This window comes from Lactuca virosa, chromosome 4, assembly GCF_052849685.1.
Source record: "Lactuca virosa cultivar CGN04683 chromosome 4, Lactuca_virosa_CGN04683_v6, whole genome shotgun sequence".
In the NCBI taxonomy this organism is placed as follows: Eukaryota; Viridiplantae; Streptophyta; class Magnoliopsida; order Asterales; family Asteraceae; genus Lactuca; species Lactuca virosa.
In genome coordinates this window covers 365,390,499-365,410,212 of record NC_136429.1, presented here as the reverse complement: position 1 = coordinate 365,410,212, position 19,714 = coordinate 365,390,499, and positions in this window count along the sequence as shown.

Below are 19,714 nucleotides of genomic sequence, written 5' to 3'. Positions count from 1 at the left end.
TAATCGTAGCGTCTCAACTTGTCTTAATACTTTTGTAAAATTTTAGCTATGATACGAGACCGATGCATGCGTGTACTTATACTTTTATAAAACTAGTATTTTATTTTCTCAAAAGTATAGTTTGTGAAAACGTTTTTGTCAGAGGGTTTTAGTCCCTTTGCATTTATAGTTTGTATATCTTATGTGGTTCGATATACTTAGTTCACTATAAACCATGCTCTGATACCAATCTGTCACACCCCTAAACCAGAATGGCGGAAACATTCGGGGGCGGATGACTTCACGTAGTATCATAACAGTTGAATATTGTAAAGAAAGTAAACACAACCATCATAAATATAATTTAAAAGTTGCATTGTTGCATGTGATACATGTTTCAAAAGAATATTACAAATATGATGATTTAATAAGTTTTGAAAACTGACGCCTTAACGTCCCTCCTCCAAAAGCTGATGTTTTACCTGTATTACTGATTCCCTGAGAAATACAAGTAGTTTTGAAAAAGTGTCAACAATTAAGTTGGTGAGTTCATAAGCGTTTTTGGTACTAAAATTTGTATGACTTTCGGTAAAAATAATTGAGCGTGTTTCTAGAAAATCCAATATTTTCTATGTATGTGTGGTAGTCTGAAAAAGTTCCAAAGACCGGAATGCATAAGTATCTTCTGTGCTAAAAATGGTGTAAGTGGATTTATACATATATAATGTAATTACTAAATGCATTTAATAGTCTAGTAAATCAAAGATGTTTCGATACTCCATGTGAGTTTTATAACCATGCTATTGACCCAGACTAGCTGTAACAATGTTCTTCAGGCGTTGCAGTGTTATGACGTTTGTCACCCCAGACCTGCCGGTCTAACTGTAGCTAACAGTTTGGGTGCGGGATTGTCAATCCCGTATAGATCTATGCACAAGTATCACGCTCTCCCTACAATAGATTATGGTTAATAATAGAGGACTTGAAATGCGTACTTGAGTGTACGGTGATGCCGATTGTCTCACAAAACTTAGTATCAATAGATTTACGGAATGAAAAGTCCACATTTCTTGTAAATGAAAGTATTTCCTTTTTATTATGTTTATGTAAAGATGTCAAGAATAACTTGTAAACTATACCCATTATAGTTTTTCGAAAGTGTGTTCCATTTGGTGATAAAACTCGGTATGATACCAACTTTGCATGTAAAGTGTAACGTTGGTAGTAATGTTGTTTAACATTTTTAAACAAAACATAGGTAAAGTATTTGAGAGCATATGTAACGATGCGTATTTGAAACATAAGTTTTTCTCATGTTTCACTTGTATTTCCCCCCCTTAAAACATGAAAAAGACATGAAAATGTAGGGGTATGAACTCACCTGGAAAGTTTGGTGATTTGAAGAAAACGAGATTTTCTCAGGCACCACTTCGATCGGGAAGTGGTAAGTTTCTCGGGATTCTCAGAGCTTCGGACCTTCGTCGGTACTTGGATATATAACCGGAGTGTCGGGGTCGTCTCGGGGTGCTAAACGTAGAGTAGAAGTGAGAGAGAAGAAGGACTTGAGCAAGAGAAGTTGGAACCCTCGCATCTTATTTATAGGGTGAACTTTCGGGACTCACGTCGTGAGCATGTGATGGCTCACGTCGTGAGTTTGGCCCGTAGACGCGACGCCTGGTGGTCTAGCTCTGGCACACATCAGTCATAGACTCACGTCGTGAGTCTTCGGATAAGGTTGGTGTGCGTGCTCTGAACTTCAGAAATTCATATCTCTCGCATACGAGCTCTGATTCCGACGTTCTTTATATCTACGCGTAGGTGAGATTATGCTCTACAACTTTCGTTTAGACTCCGTCGGCTAATTTTGACTTAAGTTTTTAATATTATATTTTTAATAGGCCGGGACAGGAAAAATCCATTAAAAATTCATAACTTCTTCATCTGATGTTCGTTTTCGTCTGTCTTTTTACCATTGTATTACTATTGTCGAGATCTTCAATTCTCGTTTAGGTTGCGTCGGCTAAAAATCGCTCGATCTCTATTTCGAGTTTTTAGCTGTCTACTGCTATATCCGAAACTTAGAAAAATCATAACTTCCTCATACGAAGTCAGATTTGGCCGTTTTTTATGCACGTTTATGGTTTAACATAATCTACGACTTTCGTTTAGATACCTAAGGCTAAAATGTATTTTATTGAAATTTCAGTTTTTACACTTGACAGTGTTTTACCGGTTTTGTCGCGAATCTTTGATTAGTCATAACTTCTTCGTTATAACTCGGATTTGAGTGTTCTCTATATTTCTGAAAACCTTGATACGATATCTAACAATTTATGTATCCCAATTGAGACTTTTGAACAATTCATTTTTGACGCTATTTTTTATTGATTCCAAAAATAGATTCTAATATTTGACTTTTTGAACATTACATTGACTTGAAATATCGGGTTGTCACACATCTTGTCGTGGGGTCTTCGATGTTCGTCCTTGACCTTCCAAAAATTCAGGCACAACTCCACAAACCATGCTATCTCCTTTTTCATACAGGACCACCAATAACTCAACTTCAAATCCCTATAAATCTTCGTGGCCCCTGGATGGATCGAAAACTTTGACTTATGAGCCTCTTCTAGAACTATCTGCCTCACCCCACCAGTAGTCGAAACCCAAACTCTACCGCACTAAATCAACAAACCCCAACTATCTCTAACGAATAAAGGAATCTGCCCCTTGATCCACTATGCCTTCCAATTCTCATGTTTCAATCCCTCCACTTGAGCCTCGTTGATCAAATCAAGCAAAGGATAAAAGATAACCATCATCAGACACATATCATCGATAGGGGCACTCATAGCCTTATGACTCATAACATCGGCCACCACATTGGCCTTCCTAGGGTGGTATAGGATCTCGCAATAATAATCCTTTACCACATCCAACCACCTCCATTGTCGCATATTCAAGTTCGACTCGTCTATCAAGTACCTTAAACTTTTGTGGTCAGTATAGATCGTACACCTAACCCCATACAGATAGTGCCTCCAAATCTTAAGGGAAAAAACCACAACCCCTAACTCCAAATCATGTGTTGGGTAATTCGCCTCATGAGGCTTCAGCTTCCTCGAAGGGTAAGCAATCACATGACCCATCTGCATAAGAACATTTCCCAAACCAGATATAGAGGCATCACGATAAACCACAAAATCATCTATACCCTTGGGAAGCACAAGAATCGGGGCCTCGTACAACCTCTGCCTCAGTGTCTCGAAAGCCAACTGTTGATCGGGTCCCCACCTAAAGGTAACATTCTTCTTGGTCAACCGGGTCAAAGACACTACAATCTTGGAGAAATCACAGATAATCTCCGGTAATATCCCACAAGACCCAGGAAACTTCGAATCTCAAATGGGGTTCTCGGAACCTCTTATCGCATCATGGCCTTGATATTGGCTGGATCGACCAATATACCCTTCTGGTTGACGTTGTTCCCCAAGAACTGCACCTCGTGCAACCAAAACTCACATTTGGAGAACTTGGCATACAACCTCTCCCTCCCCAGAGTCTCCAATACCTCCTGCAAATGATCCTTGTGCTGCTCCTTGGTCTTGGAGTATACCAGAATATCATCAATAAAATGATCACCGACCGATCCAACATCGGACTGCATACCCGGTTCATGATATCCATGAACACTGCTGGCGTATTGGTGAGACCAAATGGCATCATCACGAACTTGTAATGACCATAACGAGTTATGAGGGCCTTCTTCTGCACATCCTCGTCTCTGACGCTCGTCTGATGGTAACCTGATCGCATATCAATCTTGGAAAACCAAGATGCACCCTGAAGCTGGTCAAATAAGTCGTCGATCCTTGGAAGTGGGTAATGGTTCTTCACTGTTAGCTTATTTAGATCCTAATAGTCAATACACATATTGTGCGAGCGGTCCTTCTTCTTTACGAACAAGATCGATGCTCCCTAAGGCGAGCTACTCGGCCGAATAAATCTATTGTCCAGCAGCTCCTGAAGTTGCATAGACAACTCCTGCATCTCTGGCGTTCCCAAATGATATGGTGCCTTCGCAATTGGGGCCACACCAAGAACTAAATCAATTCGAAACTCGAACTGCCTCTCGAGAGGCACTCCTGGAAAATCCTCAGGAAACACATCGGGGAAATCCTAAAAAATAGGCACCTCACTCAACATCGTCGTGCCCAAAACCATGTATCTGCCACATAAGCTAGAAACTCGGAACAACCCTGCTGAAAATATCTCCTCGCCCTCGCAGTTGAACAGATAGTTGAACCATGCAAAGCTCCCTCGCTAGGAATAACCAGTTCTCCCTCACTTAGGGTTTGAAATCTCACCAGTTGGCGCTCACAATAAATCATGGTCCCATTGGGACACAACCAGTCCATCCCGATAATAACCTTCGGTCCTTGTAGAGGAATCAACACCAAATTAATAGAGTACTTCTCGTTGAACAGGTTCAGGAGACACCCATGATGAACTCTCGAAGCACTTAAAAAACGATCATTAGCAATCTCGACCTCCAACGGATACTCCAGAATCCCAGGAGCATCACTAAACCTCTTGCTGAGCGCAAGAGATACAAAGGATTGGGTAGAACCTGAATCAAACAGAACATGAGCAATCATACCATTGACTAAGAAAGTGCAGATACATGATCAAATACAATATAAACGTAAATAAGGAAAGTAATAAAGAAAAAATAAAATTACATACCAGTAGCCACATCCAGTGCTGCTTGAGCCTCATCAGCAGACAGCTGAAAAGCCCTGATCTTCACCACAGGTGTCTCTGCGTTGCCCTAGTGGCCATCAGTAATCCTCAATGTGGCTGGTACAGGCGCCGTCAATGCCCCTTTTAACAACCTCAGACAATCTACCTTTTTATGGTCTGTCTGGTTGTAGTAGAAACATATCAATGCACTCCGGGGGCAATCCATACTCATATGACCCGACTGACCACATTTGTAACAACCCAAACCCGCTGATCGACATGCCCCATTGTGCTGCTTTCCGCACTTGCCACAGTGACCCCAGCCCTGTTGGCCCCTAGAATGCGACTCAGAAGTCTTGGGCCTCTTAGCCTGGCCCACGACAGTCTGCACCTGCTCTGGCTTGCGTTTCGTCTGACGCTCCAGTTCAATCTCCTGCTCATGGCCCCTCTCAATCATATTATTTAGGGTTTTGCACCATGAAAAGCTCACAAACTCCCTCAAGATGTCATGATATCTGGTCTTCTTCATTTCCTTAACTGCAATGTACTGCGAAACCAAAAGAGCCCTCTCTCGGAACTTGGCGGTGATCTCTGCCACAGTCTCAGTAGTCTGACGAAGGTCCTAAAACTCCCTCGCCAACTGTTGGACCTCGAACATCGGTGAAAAATCTCTCTGAAACCTTGTAACAAACTCCTCCCAAGTCATGGCTACCACCGCTGCAGTCCCTATGGATCGGTCGACCTCATCCCACCAATAACATGCTTGATCCCTCAGCAGGCAGGATGCCAACCCTACCTTTTCCCCCCTCCGGGAAAAACTCTTCCTCAGAGCATTCTCCATGTCAGCGATCAAGCGTCGGCTAGCGATGGGGTCCTTAGCCCCGAAGAACTCTGGAGCTCTACAATCCTTGAACTCCTGAAATGAGGGAGTTCATGATCCTAACTGACCCGCAGCAATATCTGCTCGAAAGGCCCTGAGCCGCTTATCCGTAAGCTCCATAATCCCCTCATTGATGGTACCAAACATCACAAGAGTAGCATCCATGATACCACGAGTGACCTCGGTCGCAATGAACTCGCGTAACCTCTCATCAATCGGTTATGTGCCTGAGCCAGAACATCATCCTCGAGTGATTATCACCATACTCAAAATGAAATACAAACATATAAACGATCAACATAAAACTCGAGGGAACTCTCACTATATAAGTTTCCTTAGAATCCATAGGTCTATCCTTGTCTCGATTAGAGATCATGTGCTTCCAGTAGTACGGGCCCAATACTACCTTCCACACCTATATGTACCCTCCTCAAGAGCAGTCCTGATTCCTCTAATGTCACACCCTAAAACCGAGAACGGCGGAAAAGTTCTGGGGTGGAGGACGTCATGTACAGTATCATAACAATGCATAATAGTAAAGACAAGCAACAACATCCATTGCATTAATATAATAATTATAATACAAGCGTGTTCTGTATAATTTGTAAGACACCAAAAGTATAATCAAAATAAAAGATGAGTCTTGTATGTGCTCCATCTTCTCAAAAGCTTCATCTGTACCTGTCTACTGATGACATGAGAATACAAGTTATTTTGAAAGCGAGTGTCAGCATAAAGTTGGTGAGTTCATAAGTATTTAGTGTCATTACTTGTATAAAAATGTTAGTAACAATGTAGTGTAGTGATTGATTTCAAATGTTTTGGAAATAGTATACTCCCTAGAAAACCCTATGTTTTCCAGTAAAAAGGGTAGTCTTCTACCAAGACCCGATTGTTTGTATAATTGTTCTTTTGTAAATGTAAGGGTTTTCCCCAGTGGAAACTATCAGTATAAAAGTATAGTTTACTTAAACGAGTAAGTGACAAAGTCACAAAGTAATGAAATACAGACTCCAGGTGGTACTGAATGAACAATACGCCTCGAAAAGTCTAAAATAGTAATATGTAGACTCCAGGCGATACGCCTCGAAAAGTCCAAAGTAGTAATATGTAGACTCCAGGCGATACGCCTCGAAAAGTCCAAAATAGTAATATGTAGACTCCAAGCGATACGCCTCGAAAAGTCCAAAGTAGTAATATGTAGACTCCAGGCGATACGCCTCGAAAAGTCTATTTTTGCCTTAAATCCTTGTTTAGTTAATTTAAGGTTTGAATGTGAACTCGTATGTAACCATGCTAATCGACGGCTGAATAACTGATGACCCTCCAGGTCACATGTAGTATGGTGACATTTTGTCACCCCTGGGCCTTATCGGCTCGGACTGTAGCTAGCAGTCAGGATGTGCGAGTGTCTGTCCCATATAGATCTATACACATAATGCCCGCTCTCCCTCCAGGAGACTCTGGTTACACGGTGATAGCACAATGAAGTGTCGTATCGAGAGGTAGTATGTCACATTCTGTTTTAGTATTTAATGTTTGTATAGTGTATAGTATGTTCTCTTGCATAGTGTATAGTATGTTCTCTTGTATAGTGTATAGTATGTTCTCTTGCATAGTGTATAGTATGTTCTCTTGTATAGTGTATAGTATGTTCTCTTGTATAGTGTATAGTATGTTCTCTTCTATAGGTCGTTGTAATAGTAGTAGTGAGTAGTAATCCCTTAACTATACCTATAATAGTTAAATAGTAAGATTGTTTGGATGCCTTTGTTACACAAAGGTACTGATTTGAAGTGAAAGCTTTTATATCCAACACATATACATGATATATAACTAAGAATTAAACGACATTCGGACAAATAACAAGGTACCCTAAGTCCACAACCAAACAAGGAACAGGAAATAAGGTGAGCTATCAGTCATAAGTCCTTCAAGTCTTACTTATATAAATATACTGGTGTAGATATGGATTTGAAAATATTGCAAGTATAAAAGAGTTTGAAAACTGTTTTAGCATCATAAGAGTTTAATAAAAGGTTTGACAGCTTGAAAATCCATAAGTTTGATAGCAATTTGAAAGTAGTAGCAAATCTTCCCGTTTGTTCTAGTTATTAATCACATGTGATTAAAGTAACAACTAGAAATGTTCAACTTGTATTCCCCCCTATAAAAGCATTTAAAATCATTTAAAAGGTTAATTAAGGGGTATGAACTCATCTGCAGTGAGTGGTTTTGATGGAAGTGTCGGGTAGGATGCTAGGCGTCAAGTGAGGACTTGAACACACACACGGATCCTATGTAACATGTAGTGATACATAAATGTATCTAATTAGTCATTTAATAACTAATTAATCAAGTAAAGACACTCTAATGCATGGAAACACTTAGTTTCAAGTGCTAGGAGTGCTAAAGGGTTGCATCTAAGGAGAGTATGGCCTCATATTGGAGTTTACTCCTCATTTGGTAACCCTACATGTGTTTACGGTTTTTGGTCAATTCCCCCATGAGTTTACGGCCGTAAACTCATGGTAATTGGTGCATTTGTGAGATTCAAGGTCTTATACCCCTCAAGGAAGTGTTCTAGGTTTGAATCAAAGGCGTAGGAAGGGTCTAGGGCACAAAAGGGCTCATCCTTGGAGTTTACGGTCCTTGGACCACCCTTGAGAGTTTACGGTCGTAAACCCTTGAGTTTACGGTCGTAAACCCATGAGTTTACGGCCGTAAACTCATGGTTACCCCAACCATTTCGTGTTTTGTGGTTTCTAGTTCATGCATGCAAGTTTCTAGTCCAATATCCAATCTTTAGAAGGTGTTACGGGCACCTAAACACCACTTGATGGTGTTTACGGTTCAAGGATATCCCTTGACCGTAAACACAAGTGTTATTGAGGGTTTTTGATGTTCTTCAAGGGTTTAGCAAGTATACTAAGCAAGTAACTAGTTAGGAAGAGTGTACTTACTTATAGGAAGCTTGTAAGAGTGTTTAAGGGCCAAAAACACTAGTGTGTGTTCTTGGTGTTCTTGGTGTTTTGAAGAACACTTGAAGATCTATGAAAAAGACAAGATTTCATGGATGAAATCGTGTATAAACACTAGATAAGGTGTTATATCAACAAATCTAGGGAAGAAACACTTACATTTTTGGAAGATTTGAAGAAATATGATATGATAATTGAGAGAGATTGGTGGGTGTTCTTGAGTTAGGAAGTGAGAAGTGAGGGAATAGTGGGTAAACTCATGCTATATGCATGAGTTCTTGGTAAAAAGGAGTTTACGGCCCAAACTCCTCATGTTTGGCCGTAAACACCTAGCTAAGGTGTTGTTTGATTTGTTTGTTACACGTCACTCATAACGATACTTCCTTTTACTTATTCGTTTGACGAAAAGTAAAATAAAAACACCCAAACGGACTTAAAACCGGCTAAAAATGTACTGAAATGAATTTGACTATTATTTGTAGTGCTTGACTGTAGAGTTTATAGAAATGAAAATTTCGGGTTGTCACATCATCCCCCCGTTAGAGGGAATTTCGTCCCGAAATTAGAGTTCAAGCAACTAAGTTATTACAAAATAACTAAGTAAAAAGATGAGGATATTTAAGTTTCATTTGATCCTCGCGCTCCCATGTGAATTCCGGTCCTCGCTTGGCGTTCCAGCGAACCATCACGATCGGGATGCGGCTTTGTTTCGTTCGTTTGACCTCTCGGTCCATGATCTCTACAGGTTCTTCCACGAAGTTGAGGCTCTCGTTGATCTCGATCTCGTCGAGTGGGATTACAAGAGTCTCGTCGGATAGGCATTTTTTCAAGTTTGAGACGTGGAAGGTAGGGTGTACGTTACTAAGTTCGCGGGGTAAGTTGAGTTTGTAAGCTACGGGGCCGATTCTAGCGAGAATCTCGAAAGGCCCTATGTACCTTGGATTTAGCTTTCCACGCTTTCCGAAGCGTATCAAGCCCTTCCAGGGTGAGACTTTCAAAAGGACTCGGTCTCCCACCTGGAACTCCAAAGGTTTCCTTCGTTTGTCTATGTAGCTTTTCTGTCGGTCTATAGAGGCTTTCAATCGTTCACGAATCTGAACGATCTTCTCTGTCGTTTCCCGAATGATCTCCGGACCCGTGAGAGTGCTGTCAGGAACTCGTCCTTTAGCTAACTGAGTGTCACCCACCTCAGCCCAGCACAGAGGGGATCTACACTTCCGGCCGTAGAGGGCTTCAAATGGAGCAGCCTTGATGCTAGTGTGATAACTGTTGTTGTAAGAGAATTCGACGAGAGGTAAGTGGGTATCCCACGCCTTCCCAAAGTCGATCACACAGGCTCGCAACATATCTTCTAAGGTTTGGATAGTTCTCTCACTTTGTCCGTCGGTCTGTGGATGGTAGGCTGTACTCATGTCCAGCCTCGTACCTAAGGAGCTTTGTAGTGACTGCCAGAACCTCGAAGTGAATCTACTATCTCTATCGGAGATAATGGATATAGGAACACCATGTAGTCGTACGATCTCCCTAATGTAGGTTCTTGTGAGTTTCTCCATTTTGTCAGTTTCTTTGATGGGTAGGAAGTGTGCGGACTTGGTCAATCTGTCGACGATGACCCAAATGGTATCAAGTCCACCCGTTGTCTTGGGTAGCTTGGTTATGAAGTCCATAGTGATCCGCTCCCACTTCCACTCAGGTATCTCCGGTTGCTGGAGTAGACCTGACGGTTTCTGGTATTCGACCTTGACCTTAGCACAAGTAAGGCATATACTTACGAAGGTAGCAATCTCAGCTTTCATGTTAGGCCAACAGTATGACTTTTTGAGATCCAGATACATCTTATCTGAACCCGGGTGGACAGAGTATCGAGTGTTGTGCGCTTCCTTCATGACCAAGTCTCTGAAGCCACCGTGTTTCGGGGTCCAGATCCGGTCCATGAGATATAAGGCTCCGTCACCCTTGGTTTCCAAGTTCTTGTCCATTCCTCGCAGGGATTCTCCCGCTACATTTTCAGGTTTCAAAGCTTCGAGTTGAGCCTCCTTAATTTGTGCGGATAGATGCGAATGGATAGTCATGGTCAATGACTTGACTTTTCGACCAGAATATTCTTTCCGACTTAGGGCATCTGCTACCACGTTGGCTTTACCCGGATGATAATGAATTTCGCATTCGTAGTCATTGAGTAGTTCAACCCACCGTCGTTGAGTCATATTGAGCTCCTTCTGGTTAAATATGTGTTGTAGGCTTTTGTGGTCTGTGAAGATAGTGCTCTTTGTACCATACAGGTAGTGCCTCCAGATCTTTAGCGCAAACACAACTGCCCCTAGTTCGAGATCGTGTGTGGTGTAGTTGACCTCGTGTGTCTTCAACTATCTTGAGGCATAGGCGATTACCTTACCTCGTTGCATCAGAACACAGCCGAGCCCTTGGTTGGATGCATCGCAGTAGACCACGAAGTCTTCTGTTCCTTCGGGGAGGGACAGTATCGGTGCGGTGCACAAGGATCGTTTTAGCGTTTGGAACGCTTTCTCCTGCTTCTCTTCCCAGTCAAAGGCCACGCCCTTCTGGGTCAATGTCGTGAGTGGTTTCGCGATTCGAGAGAAGTTTTGAATGAACCTGCGGTAGTAGCCAGCGAGGCCTAGGAATTGACAAATTTCTGTAGGCGTATTCAGTGCTGACCAGTTCTCAATGGCTTTAATTTTGGAAGGGTCCACGTGGATTTCCTCTTCGCTAACCACGTGTCCTAAGAATTCGACTCTTCGGATCCAAAATTCGCATTTAGAGAACTTCGCATAAAGCTTCTCCGATCGTAAGGTTTCTAGGACTTGTCGTAAATGATCGCTATGCTCCTCCTTACTTCGAGAGTAGATAAGTATATCATCAATGAAGACGATGACGAACTGATCCAAGTAAGGATGGCATACTCTATTCATCAAGTCCATGAATACTGCGGGCGCATTGGTTAGTCCGAATGGCATCACTACGAACTCGTAGTGTCCGTAACGAGTTCGGAAGGCTGTCTTCGGAACATCCTCCTCAAGCACTCGTAACTGGTGACACCCGGACCTTAGATCAATCTTGGAAAAGTAGCTCGCCCCTTGCAGTTGGTCAAATAAATCGTCTATGCGAGGAAGAGGGTAACGATTCTTGACTGTAAGCTTGTTGAGTTCCCTGTAATCGATGCACATACGGAACGATCCGTCTTTCTTCTTTACGAATAAGACCGGTGCTCCCCAGGGTAAGAAGCTTGGTCTTATAAAGCCCTTGCTGAGCAGTTCGTTAAGTTGACCGGACAGTTCTTGCATCTCAGCAGGTGCTAGACGATAGGGCGATTTGGCTACGGGGGTAGCTCCTGGAATTAAGTCGATTCGGAACTCGACTTGACGTTGCGGGGGTAAACCCGGTAGTTCTTCAGGAAATACATCCGGGAAGTCGCGTACTACGGGGAGGTCTTCTAGGTCTTTTGTTTTCTAGCTCGTATCGACAACGTGCGCCAGGAATGCACGATATTCCTTACGCAAGTACTTCTGGGCTTGAATACTCGAGATGATACGAAGACTCGTACTGGTTTTGTCTCCGTAGACCACCAAGGTTTTGTTATTCGGTAGATTCAGGCGGATTGCTTTTTCGAAACACAGAATGTCGGCACGATAAAGACTCAGCCAGTCCATGCCTATGATGACGTCAAAACTCTGGATAGTTACGGGTATGAGGTCGATTGGGAACGAATGATTATCTAGCGTGAGGGAACAACCTAAGTAAATCTCGTGAGAACTCTCTGTCTTGCCGTTAGCCATTTCTACGACGAAGGTTTCTTTTAGTGTTTGTGGTGATTGTTTAAGTAGGTGCTTGAATTTTTGGTTTACGAAGCTTCTTTCTGCCCCACTATCGAATAGGATACAAGCATAAGAGTTATCGAGAAGGAACGTACCCGTGACTACCGTGGGGTCTGCCACGGCCTCATTGTGGCCAATAGCAAGTAGTCTTCCTGCTCCTCCCGCGTTCCCAGCTTTCGGACAATTTCTTTTGAAATGTCCTGTCTCGCCGCACCCGTAGCAGGCCTGGCTTACTCCTGCACTAGGGACCTGGGTGATAGGTTTGGGAGGTGCTCTGCAAAACCGGACGGTATGGCCCTTCCGGTTGCAATTGGTGTAGTGCATTTCCCGGCAGGGGGCGTTGTGATGCAAGGAGCACTTGGTGCACTTGGGTAAGTTCCCTGCATATGTTTTGGCTGATACAGGGGCAGCAGGAGTAGTGGCAGCATGGACAGCCACCGTCTGTTGGTTCCTGGAAGAGGGTTGATTTGATTTACCCCTTCTTCGGTCCCCACGCTTCCTTTTGTGGTCGGTCGCGTTGGTTGGGGCTGGGGTAGTGGTTGTAGTTGTTGATGGAGTAGAGGGAACTTCATGATCAATCAGCCTTTGGGCCAATTCCTTGGCACTATCAAAGGTCGCAGGGTTTGAAGCTAGAACGTTCCCACGATACGGGGGTACCAGACCCCAGATGTATCTTTCGATCTTTTTGTTTTCAGTGGGAACCATGTTAGGACATAGAGCCACCAGGTCGCAGAACCTGGCTGTATAAGCCACTATGTCGGAACCCTGCATTTTGAGGTTCCAGAGTTCCTCCTCGAGTTTCTGAATTTCGCCCCTCGGGCAGTACTCCCTTGTCAGAAGGTCCTTCAGTGTGTCCCATCCCATGGCATTGGCTGTTACTAGTGAGAGGGATTTGACATGGCCATTCCACCACGTCAGGGCCCTTTCGGTGAAGGTGCAAGCAGCAAACTTTATCTTGCTTCCTTCAGGGCACGAGCACATCTCGAAGATTGCTTCTGTTCTCTCGATCCATTGGGACAGTGCAAGGATCCCTCCGGTTCCGTTGAAATATGTAGGTTTGCAGCTGATGAAATCCTTATAAGTACACTCCCGTGCACGTGGATGGATTTCACCATGGCTAGAGTTAGTGTCAGTCCCCGTTCCACTAACACCGCCAGAGTTTACTTGGGTCATGGCGGCGGTCACAACTGCAGTCACAGCTGCCTGGAACATCACTGCATCGAACTGCTGTGGAGGAGGTGGTGGTGGTGGAGTTTGAGTTGCAGGTCTGCCCCTGGTCGGACGAGGACGAGGCGGCATCTTTTACTGAAAATTGATAGAGATGATGATAATAGTAAGAATCGATTGTGAGTACGATGAGTGGGTTCCATGGACTAAATCGCCATAGTCCAAATATCAGATAGAGTCATAACAATAGAGTAGGGAAATGCAAAAGCACAGATTTTCCCATGGATTAGACAACTGCCAATATTACTGGTATTAATGATGTAAAATGAATTCAGGAAAAGTGACTTAACAGTAGGTCTGACATCAAACCATAAAGGAAAATGTTGGAAGTTTAGTAGTCTAGTTAGAGTACTTTCAAGGTTAGGAATGTTTACAGACAAGTGAAACAGAGATACTGAAGAGGAAGGATATTCTTTTAAGAAAAGAGAGAGGATGAGCAGTTAATCTTCCACTGGCGACGGGCACTCTTTGGGCAAACCCTTCAGTCAGCCATGGTATCTATGTGAGAAAAGAGAAGGGATAGTTAATAGACGTACTAACCTAAGATACTTATAAGAGGATCGTTATTAGTTGACTCAATACTTTCATAGTGCATACCAATTACATGCAACCAAAACAGGATAGACCTTCGAATAGGTGACCCTAACTCTAAATCCACAACCAAAAAGGAACAGGAAGTAAAGCAAAGATCACAGATTCTGAGTCTATAACGCCTTAGTCGCGTGTAACCTTATAGTATCCACTTAGCAACTATTGCTCTACTAGTAACGACCTTTTTAGTTCTCACACATGTAATCTACAGTAATGCAGAATACCCCTATGGTATTCCGTTCTAATGTTCTCGTTGTGGTAGTGTTGGTAAGTTTTTAGACTTGTTGCAACATGACAATCATTCTTAGGCACATGCTAGTCACTCCTCATAAAATATAGTTGATCAGGCTATATCCCCTTAGGTTTGACTATATGTGTCTAAACCTAATTGTGATGTCCAACAATCATAATACTTATGTTCTGTTCTAGTATGATACTATGATGCGTGTATGGGCTTGATTTAGTGAGTGGGGTAGTGTTTAGGTGAATTAAGCTAGAATAACAACCACAAATATATGGAATGAAAAGGATAGATTTGATAAACAATCTAGACCTATAGCTTGTAAATCTGAAGACAAACTAAGACCTATTAGTTTGAATTCGATCAACTCAAGGATCACGTCCAAAAGATGATAATTTGTGAACTATGACAATAATTCAAAGTGAAAATAAGGGTTCTTTGATTAAGATTCGTGTCTTATCTTTCCCATGCATAAACTTGGCTTTATATGAAGCCTTTATTACAAACTTGGTGGTTACAAGCCAACCAACCAATTATTCATTAAAACTAGTAAATGAAATTTAAGGAAACTCTTGAAATAACACAAAAAAACGTCCAAGACACTTGAGGATGAAGAAAAAACGTCTATGCTTCATTAAGGAGCCATAAGAAGCATTAATGAGCCATCAGAAGCATTAAAGTGTAACCCTAATCCACCAAAGAGTGATAAAAACGGCTAGGAGGCTTTATGAAGTAAAAAGTAACGTTTTTAGCACTTATAAAGCCTTAAAAATGTTGCCCTAGCCTTCATGCAACCCTAATTCAATTTGTGGGTTACCATGCACAACCCAACCATTGAGCCCAAACCACCTTCTAGCCCACTAGTAATCACTACTCCATCACATTTTGGGCTTTCATGATCCATGCATGGATCATCCCCTTCCCCTTTGAAAGGAATTGACCTCAATTCATCAAGTCCATCATCATCAAGATAAGGTGAAAGATCTCCCACATTAAAGGTAGCATGCACTCCATGGTCTCCTCCTAAATCTACCTTATAAGCATTATCAATGACACGTGACACCACTTTATAAGGACCTTCGGCTCTTGGCATTAACTTGTTTTTCCTTTTGTTAGGAAAACGTTCTTTCCTCATATGCACCCACACCAAGTCACCATCTTGAAAGACACGTGGTTTCCTATGCTTGTTTGACTTCTGTTTGTACAACTCATTCACAGTTTCAATCTTCTCACGAACTTGTTGGTGTAGTTTCATCATGGCCTTCAACTTGTCATTAGCATCCTTGTGAACCAATTCATCCTTTGGCAATGGAATCAAATCCAAAGGCATGTAAGGATTCACACCATACACTACTTCAAAAGGAGAATGACATGTTGCATAAGTAGGAGAACGATTATAGGCAAATTCAGCATGTGCAAGTTTGATGTCCCAATCTTTTTGAGTTTTGCTAACCAACCCTCTCAACAAAGTACCCAAAGTTCTATTAGTCACCTCCGTTTGTCCATCCGTTTGTGGATGATGGGATGTACTAAAAAGTAACTTAGTACCCACTTTCCTCCATAAAGTGTTCCATGCAAACGAACCACCTCTTTAAAGTACAAATCAGCCACATTAGATGCATCATTGGTTTTATGACATGGCACAAAGTGAGCCATTTTTGAAAACCTATCCACCACCACCATAATGGAATCCTTCCCCCTTTGAGTTCTAGGCAAAGCCATAATGAAATCCATGGACACATCTTCCCAAGGACGAATAGGAACCGGCAAAGGAGTGTAAACACCATGCTTGAAAGTTGTTTTCGCCATATGACATGTAACACACTTGCCCACTATGTTGGTTACATCCCCCAACATTTTTGGCCAAAAGAAATGTTCTTTAAGCACCTCCAAAGTTTTGGTAATGCCAAAATGACCAGCCAAACCACCGCCATGAGCTTCACGAATCAGCAACTCCCGTATTACATGTTTTGGGACACAAAGGCGATTGCCTTTAAATAGAAAGCCATCTTGAATCACAAATTCACCATTAGGACCACCTGCACATTTCAAAAACATATCTGCAAAGTCCATATCAGATTGATAATGGTCCTTTAGAGTTTCAAATCCCAAGAAACGAACATCCAAAGTCACCAACAATGAGTAACGCCTCGAGAGTGCATCAGCCACTACATTGCTTTTTCCATCCTTGTATTTGCATGAAAAATGAAAGGATTGCAAGAACTCCACCCACTTTGCATGTCTTGTGCTCAACTTTTGTTGCCCATTGATGTACTTCAAGGATTCACGATCAGAATGCAAAATAAAATGATTTGCACGCAAATAATGACTCCAATGATCTAAAGCACGAACAATAGCATAAAACTCCTTATCATAAGTGCAATAATTCAAACGAGCACCACCCAACTTTTCAGAAAAATAAGCAATAGGATGTTTGGATTGGATCAAAATAGCCCCAATATTAACTCCACTTGCATCACACTCCACTTCAAATGGTTGAGAAAAATCTGGAAGAGCCAAAATAGGAGCATCACACAACAATGCCTTGAGTTTCTCAAACGCCTTTTGAGCTTCTTTTCCCCATGCAAAGACTCCTTTCTTCAAACAACCTGTTATGGGACTTGCAATGGTGCTAAAATCACGAACAAATCTTCTATAGAAAGAAGCAAGACCATGAAATGATCTAACTTCAGAAATGCTAGTAGGAATAGGCCATGACTTGATTGCTTCAGTTTTGGATGGGTCCACGGACACGCCATTTCTTGACACCACAAAACCCAAAAATGCCACTTCTTCCACCAAAAACGAACATTTTTCTTGCTTCCCATAGAGTTTTTGAGCTCTAAGCATCTCGAAAACCTCTTTTAAGTGCACCAAATGATCCTCCAAGCTCTTGCTATATACCAAGATATCATCAAGGTACACCACCACAAACCTGCCCAAAAAAGATTTTAGCACTTCATTCATTAGTTGCATGAAAGTGCTAGGTGCATTAGTTAGACCAAAAGGCATCACGGTCCATTCATACAAGCCATGTTTAGTTTTAAAGGCTGTTTTCCATTCATCCCCTTCACGCATACGAATTTGATGGTAACCACTTCTCAAATCAATTTTTGAGAACACAATAGAACCATGCAACTCGTCTAGCAAATCATCAACTCTAGGAATAGGAAATCGGTATTTTATGGTGATGTTATTAACAGCCCTACTATCAACGCACATCCTCCAAGAACCATCTTTTTTTGGAACCAACAAAACTGGAACAGCACAAGGACTTAGGCTTTCACGAACATAACCCATTTTCATGAGTTCATCAATTTGTTTTTGCAACTCTTTTGTCACCTCCGGATTACATCTATAGGCAGCTTTATTAGGCAAAGGAGCACCCGGAATAAGGTCAATTTGGTGTTCAATACCACGGATTGGAGGCAAACCCGGTGGTAATTCGCTTGGAAACACATCTTGAAACTCCAAAAGCAAATCAGCAATAACGCTTTCTCCATGCACGATCTTCTCCATCTTTGCATGCTCTTTGTGTTGGATTAATGTCTAAGTCCATAACTATAATTGGTAAGACTTGACCCGACCCGGCATGGTCCATTTGGGTTGCATGGCATCATGCATTTGGATAGACTATAATGAGAGAAATAACACTTAAGGTTGGTTAATATATTATAAGTTCTAATATATTAATAAGGTTATTTAATTAGTATTGATCAAGAATTAATTTGGAATTAATTAAGTGATCAAAAGGAGACTAATTAAATATATGGGTTGATTGTGTAAATCATTCATTCTTATATATGTGGGCTTGTGATCCAAGATTCCTTATGTTGGACTAAGTCCATGGGGTGACCCATGGATACTCCATGGAGGTTAAAATCCATGGAGCATAAGGAATGGGTAAAGTTATGAGTTACATGGTGTAACCCTAATAGCCACCATATAAAAGAATCCCATGGCTCAAGAAATCGTGCACTAATGTGTGAGTGTGAGGGCTAGACGATTTCAAGGAGTGTTCAAGTTTCTCTCAAGTTATTCCAAGTGTATTTGGTGTTGTGTGAACCATTTGAGGTGTCACACTTGGGGCACTAGGCACTCAAGCTTCATGAAGACATTCTACATCAAAGAGGTATGTATTCTATCTTGTTATATTTATTATTTTGTATGCTAGATTAGGATAATACCTTGGATGTTCATAATTGTATGTATAATAGAGAAAACATAGATCCAAGGTATTTAGGGTTGCATGTACACTTAGGAGTGTTAGAATGCTCATAACCCAACAGTGGTATCAGATCCTAGGCTTGTTTTCTTGTTATACTTGCAAAAGTAGCTGAAAAATCGAGTTGGATGCATATATTCGATTGTTTTGGCTGGAATTGGACTAGGAACATTACCCTAAGATGTTTTTGGACTTATAAACTTGTTTTTGATGTGGTAATGTTCATGCTAATCCAATTTCTAAGATAATTGTCATAATTTCAAGATTTGTATTAGTTTGTATGTTCATGCTAATTTCTTGAAGATTGATGATTTGAATTATCTTGTTCTTATGAGGTTCTTAGATTAATAGAAAAGTTGTGTGAAATAGTTGTTTTCAATCCATTTTAATCTAAGAGTTTATTCCAAAGTGTGTTTTTGTAACTTGTCCTCAAGTTATATGAAAAGTCACATTTAAGAATCATAAAACTCATAAAAGTTGGCAAAGGTTACAAAATGAAGAGTCTAGTTCTAATTAAATGGTTTTATGACTCCATAACTTGTCCTCAAGTTATGGAGGTTCAAGAGTCTCTTCATTAAACTAAAAAAAAGTGTAACCTTAATTAGTTCCATAAGTTACAATAAAACAAAGTTATTTTTTTTTTATTAATTAGTTTAAAGTCTTCCATAACTTGTCCTCAAGTTATGGAACTTGAAGAGTTTTTTTTTTTTTTAATTAAAACTACTTTAAACTCATAAGTTATGGAATTAATTAGTTTTGAATAGTTTCAAAACTTGCAATAGTTTCAAAACTTGCCCTCAAGTTTTGGAATTTGAAAAGTTTTCACTTATGAATACTTTAATTCCAAGTTAGCCCTTAGAATTTTAAAAGTTAAAATTCAACCCTTATACTTTATAATATTATAAGTTAATAATATTTATATATATGTATAAGAGTAAAGTCAGTCTTACCGTTAGTAGGACTCATTCACGAAGCCGGTCTATAAGGGGGGTATAAGGTTACTGCCTATAAAAT